Below are 6,637 nucleotides of genomic sequence, written 5' to 3'. Positions count from 1 at the left end.
AGGCGTGGTGGCAGTGCCTGTAATCTCAGCTACTCGGGAGTCTGAGGCAGGAGAATCGCCTGAACCCGGGAGGCGGAGGTTGCAGTGAGCCCAGATCATGCCACTGCACTCCAGCCTGGGCAATAAGAGCAAAACTCCATCTCAAAAAAAAAAAAAAAAAAAAAAAAACTCTGCAGGGTGGACAGGCTGGAGACCCAGGGAAGGGCTGATGTTGCTGTTCAAGTCTGAGGTCCTGTCTTCTGACGGAATTCCTTCCTGCTCAGGGGAGGTCAGTCTTCGTTGTATTAAGACCTTCAACTGATTGGATGAGGGGTACCTCCTTAACGGAGGGCAATCTGCTTTACTCAAATACCACTAGCCTAAATATTAATTCATCCAAAAAACACCTTTATGGAAACATTCAGAATAATGTTTGACCTGATGTCTTGGGCACTGTGACCCAGCCAAGCTGACACATAAAATTAACCCTCATACCATTTAAGAATGAATGCTTCTCTGCACAGCAAAGGAAACTATCATCAGCATGCACAGGCAACCTACAGAATGGGAGAAAAATTTTGCAATCCACCCATCTGACAAAGGTCTTATATCCAGAATCTACAAGGAATTTAAACAAATTTACAGGAAAAAAAAACAACCCCATCAAAAAGTGGGCAAAGGATATGAACAGACACTTCTCAAAAGAAGACAATTTATGAAGGCAACAAACACATGAAAAAAAGCTTATTATCACTGGTCATTAGAGAAATGCAAGTCAAAACCACAATGAGATACCATCTCACGCCAGTTAGAATGGCGATTATTAAAAAGTCAAGAAACAACAGATGTTGGCAAGGCTGTGGAGAAATAGGAATGCTTTTGCACTGTTGGTGGGAGGGTAAATTAGTTCAACCATTGTGGAAGATAGTGTGGCAATTCCTCAGGGATCTAGAACCAGAAATACTATTCGACCCAGCAATCCCATTACTGGGTATATACCCAAAGGATTATAAATCATTCTACTATAAAGATACGTGCACACATATGTTTATTGCAGCACATTTACAATACCAAAGACGTGGAACTAATCCAAATGCCCATCAATGATAGACTGGATAAAGAAAATGGGGCACATATACACCATGGAATACTATGCAGCCACAAAAAAGAATGAGTTCATGTCCTTTGCAGGGACATGGATGAAGCTGGAAGCCATCATTCTCAGCAAACTAACACAGGAACAGAAAACCAAACACCGCATGTTCTCATTTATAAGTGAGGGTTGAAAAATGAGAACACATGGACACAGGGAGGGGAACATCACACACTAGGGCCTGTCAGGGATTGGGGGGCAAGGGGAGGGAGAGCATTAGGACAAATACCAAATGCATGGGGGGCTTAAAACCTAGATGATGGGTTGATGGGTGCAGCAAACCACCATGGCACATGTATACCCATGTAACAAACCTGCACGTTCTGCACATGTATCCCAGAACTTAAAGTAAAAAAAAAAAAAAATTAGAGCGAGGACTGCTTTATGTTAGCTTTATATATTCAGAAACAAAAAAAAAAAAAGAGAGAGAATGAATGCTTCAGACACACCCTGCCTGTGAAACCTCTCTCATCCCCATGAATGCTCCCAAAACACTTTGGGCCTTCATTATGGAAATTATATCGTGCTTGCGTCTGTCTCCTTCTATGTAAACGGAGTGAGGGGTCAATCTTACTCATTTCTGTGCCCCCAAATCACAGTAGACACAGATAAACACTTGCTAAGTTGAATGGCATGAATTAACATCAGGGCACATGCTTTGAGGAGGTCTTTCTAGACTTGCCAACCTATGCCCAGGGGCCACATTTACCTGGAGAAGCAAAGGGAAGTCAAAGGAGCCAGGTGAGGCTGGAGCGCTGGGTCCAGACCCCTTACAATGCCTTGTGGAGGCTGAAGCTACTCTGTGGTGGATGCTAATCTGCCGTGTTGACTTCTGATTAACCCTAGCTCTGGGAAGGCCTCTAAGATGTCCAGTTTCTTGTGTAACAGCACATACTTTCCATGAATCCTGACCTTAGGTCTAAACCTTAATGTTATTGTGCTTTGATTATCTTACACATTCCTTCTGAATCACACATACTCTTCACCTATGGTATATAAGCCCTGGATCTGGGAGTAATGGCACGGGATCCACCATCTTGTCTTGCTGCCGCCAGAGACATAAACATGGCTTCTGTTCCTAAGTGCCTATTAAATGTTTCTTTGTAAGAAACTAGATCTGTTAGCCTCTTTCTTTGGCCTCTCAGCTCCCTCAGACTTTTGGGGGTAGGGTTGCATAGACCTGCCCACAACAAACACACCTCCCCCACCAACCCCAACTGGCTTTGGGGCCTTAACAGCTGATGGAGACACTCATTAATCCCTGCTACGCTGATTCCATGATTAAGGACACAAGCCTTCACCATAAGGCACTAGACACAGGACACGGGCTTTGGAGTCCACATAATAGGAGTTGAATACCAGCTTCTCTCTTAAAAAAAAAAAAAAAAAACAGAGAAAGATGAATGATACAATGGAAAAATGGCTAAGGAATGTAAGTCAAATAGCCAAAAATATGCTTAATTTCATTAGTAGTTAAAGAAATATATATTAAGCAGGACACAATTTTTCATCTAAGAGATGAACAGAGATATAAAAGAATGATAATAAACAATGTTGGGCGAGTTGTAAGCTGCAAGGAAACAAAAAACCCTGCACAGAGGAGCATCAATGAAAGGTGTACACCCTTTGAATGGGTAATTCCACTTCTAGGAACTTATCCTATAGAAATTTGCAAAGATATGCCTATAAGTATGTTCAAAGAAGTACCAGTTTTAAGTACATATAATTTAAAAATACTCATAAGGTGATATATGCAGCTATTTTTTAAACGGCACAGAGCCATATGTTATAAAATGATATACAATGATATTAAGTGACCACAAGCAAGTTACAAAACATGTAATCTAATCTTTGTTTAAAAAATTAAGATAAGGCTGGGCGCAGTGGCTCATACCTGTAATCCCGGCACTTTGGGAGGCCGAGGTGGGCAGATCACCTGAGGTCAGGAGTTCAACACCAGCCTAGCCAACATGGTGAAACCCTGTCTCTACTAAAAATACAAAAAATTAGCCGGGTGTGGTGGAGGGCGCCTGTAATCCCAGCTACTCGGGAGGCTGAGGCAGGAGAATTGCTTGAACCCAGGAGGCAGAGGTTGCGGTGAGCTGAGATTGCGCCATTGCAGTCCAGCCTGGGCAACAAGAGTGAAACTCCATCTCCAAAAAAAAAATTAAGATAAATATGTCTAGCCTGCCGCTGCCACCATTGCCTGAAGGGAGCAAGAAGAGGCTGCGACCAGGGAGAAAACTCAGGAGAGGAGTCGACTCCCTAGCCGCAGCCGCTACCAGAGAGGCCCACGCAACCATTTCCCCATCCCCCTGCCCCGTTCACAATGCAGCCTGCTTCTGCAAAGCAGTACGGTCAATCAAAGGGACTATGTCTTCATTGAATTTTGTGTTGAAGACAGTAAAGCTGTTCATGGACATTTTGAAAAATCCAAACTTACATTCAGTTGTCTTGGAGGAAATGATCATTTTAAGCATTTAAATGAAATTGATCTTTTTCACTCTATTGATCCAAATGATCCTGAGCCTAAAAGAACGAACAGATCAATTTTATGTTGTTTATGAAAAGGAGAATCTGGCAGTCATGGCCAAGGTTAACAAAAAAAAGGGCAAAGCTTAACTGGCTTAGTGTGGACTCCAACGATTCGAAAGACGGAAGATGATTCAGATGAAGACATGTCTAATTTTGATCATTTCTCTGAGATGATGAACAGCATGGGTGGTGGTGAGGTTATAGATTTACCAGAAGTAGATGGAGCAGATGATGACTCACAAGACAGGATGATGAAAAACTGCTAGATCTAAAGAATATTGTCATCACTTGGATTTTGAGAAAGAAAAATAACTGCTCTGCAAGATTTCAGAATTGAAAGAACTCCTGAATTGATAGCTCCAAAGGCATGCTGTATTTGCCTACTTTAACCCATTTTTCAACCTGTTTTGTTTTTGAAAAGGCTTCACAGAGGGTTGATATGTACCATTGTATGGGGGAATTTTAAGTCAGCTAAGGCAACGACCTGATGTGTGAAGACGTCCCAGATTTCCAGGAAGCTGTTGAGGTCCTAGGCAATTGAAGCAGCAGTTGGAATAAATACAAACATCTCACCTAAGTCTTCTTTTCTTCATAGCACAGATACTGACATGATAGGAAGCTCTCAGCTTAGGGAAACAGAACTAAATTTTAGATTATAGAACATGGATTCAGAAGTGGCTGGAACAAATTGGCTGACACCTTACTGGTAACCTGCTATGCCTCTGGTGTTATCCTTCAGGATTTTTCACTAAAGTTTATTTTTCAAAAAATTTACTTCACACGATTCTATGTAAATGATCACTTGTCAGTGTTCCAGATGTATCTTAGCTAAATCTAGTGAATGCCCTGACTTAAGCGGTTTTTTAAAATTATTCATTTGGGTCGTGTGTGGTGGCTCACACCTGTAATCCCAGCACTTTGGGGGGCCAAGGCGGGCGGATCACCTGAGGTCAGGACTTCAAGACCAGCCTGGCCAACACAGGGAAATCTTGTCTCTACTAAAAGTACAAAAATTAGCTGGGCGTGGTGGCGGGTGCCTGTAATCCCAGCTACTCAGGACGCTGAGGCAGGAGAATCGCTTGAACCCGGGAGGCGGAGGTTGCAGTGAGCCGAGATCATGCCATTGCACTCCAGCCTGGGTAACAGAGTGAGACTCTGTCTAAAAAAAAGAAAATATATATATACATTTAGTATTGTTTGACCCTTAAGCTTTTACATCTCTTAGCATGGAGGACAAAGAAAGCTGTACATAGTTGCTTAAGAGTGTGTACATTTAGACCAGATTTGTAGTTGCACTGTCAGTATGGCAAATTAGTAAAAAAAAGTTTACTACTTTTTTTATTTCTTTTTTTGATTCAGCTTATACCAGAGCTGAAAACCTCAAGTTAAGTTCATGACAGTGGGGATTTTTTTAAACATCTACATTCTTTCTAATAAACTGTTGGAAGAGTTAAGAAAAAATAAGATACATATCTACTGGCATATGTGTAGAAAAAGTCTGGAGAAACAGAAATAGAAGCTCTTTCTGGGGATACTTTTACTCTGTTTTGTTTAAATTTGTTAGAATAAGGATGCATCCTGCATACCATCTTCATAATAAAATAAAAGCAATCAAGACTTTAACAACAAATGGGCATCTGGGGCAGGTCCCTTCTAAAGCACCTGTAGGTGCCAGGAGTTGCACAGCCCACTGCCCACGCCTGACCCCGCTCTGTGCACTCTGCACGCCAACCCAGGCCACCGCTCAGCAGCTGGAAGGAAGATGGTGGCGGTGCCTGATGGACACCAAAGGCTTTGATGAAGACATAAAAGAACTAGCAGTGGGAATGGCTCTGTAAAACACGGGTGCAGTGGCCAGACCAGATTGTATCATCTCTCATGATAGTGTGTCCGGAATTGGTGGGTTCTTGGTCTCACTGACTTCAAGAATGAAGCCGTGGACCCTCGTGGTGAGTGTTACAGCTCTTAAGGTGGCGCGTCTGGAGTCTGTCCCTTCTGATGTTCAGATGTGTTTGGAGTTTCTTCCTTCTGGTGGGTTCGTGGTCTCGCTGGCTCAGGAGTGAAGCTGCAAACCTTCGCGGTGAGTGTTACAGCTCTTAAGGCAGTGCATCTGGAGTTGTTCGTTCCTCCCGGTGGGCTTGTGGTCTCGCTGGGCTCAGGAGTGAAGCTGCAGATCTTCGCGGTGAGTGTTACAGCTCAAAAAAGCAGTGTGGACCCAAAGAGTGAGCAGTAGCAAGATTTATTGCAAAGAGCAAAAGAACACAGCTTCCACAGTATGGAAGGGGACCTGAGCGGGTTGCCAATGCTAGCTCCAGCAGTCTGCTTTTATTCTCTTATCTGGCCCCACCCACATCCTGCTGATTGGTAGAGCCCAGTGGCCTGTTTTGTCAGGGCGCTGATTGGTGCGTTTACAATCCCTGAGCTAGATAAAAAGGTTCTCCAAGTCCGCATCAGATTAGTTAGATACAGAGTTTCGACACACAGGTTCTCCAAGGCCCCACCAGAGCAGCTAGATACAGAGTGTCGATTGGTGCATTCACAAACCTTGAGCTAAACACAGGGTGCTGATTGGTGTGTTTACAAACCTTGAGCTAAATACAGAGTGCCGATTGGTGTATTTACAATACCTGAGCTAGACATAGAGACTCTCCACGTCCTCACCAGAGCAGCTAGATAAAGAGTGTCGATTGGTGCACTCACAAACCTTGAGCTAAACACAGGGTGCTGATGGTGTGTTTACAAACCTTGAGCTAGATACAGAGTGCCGATTGGTGTATTTACAATCCTTGAGCTAGACATAAAGGTTCTCCACGTCCTCACCAGAGCAGCTAGATACAGAGTGTCGATTGGTGCACTCACAAACCTTGAGCTAGACACAGGGTGCTGATTGGTGTATTTACAATCCCTGAGCTAGATATAAAGACTCTCCACGTCCCCACCAGACTCAGGAGCCCAGCCGGCTTCACCTAG

The 6,637-nt window shown here is 43.5% G+C and overlaps 1 pseudogene; it reads left to right on the top strand.

Annotated features, from left to right (window-relative positions):
* The first annotated feature begins 3,461 nt into the window (after positions 1 to 3,461).
* Positions 3,462 to 4,004, top strand: LOC115936234 (prostaglandin E synthase 3-like; annotated as a pseudogene).
* Positions 4,005 to 6,637: the final 2,633 nt, after the last annotated feature.

Source organism: Gorilla gorilla, chromosome 9 (genome assembly GCF_029281585.2).
Source record: "Gorilla gorilla gorilla isolate KB3781 chromosome 9, NHGRI_mGorGor1-v2.1_pri, whole genome shotgun sequence".
Classification (NCBI taxonomy): Eukaryota; Metazoa; Chordata; class Mammalia; order Primates; family Hominidae; genus Gorilla; species Gorilla gorilla.
The sequence above is the reverse complement of the archived record's forward strand: the minus strand, read 5'-3'. Positions and strand labels throughout refer to the sequence as shown.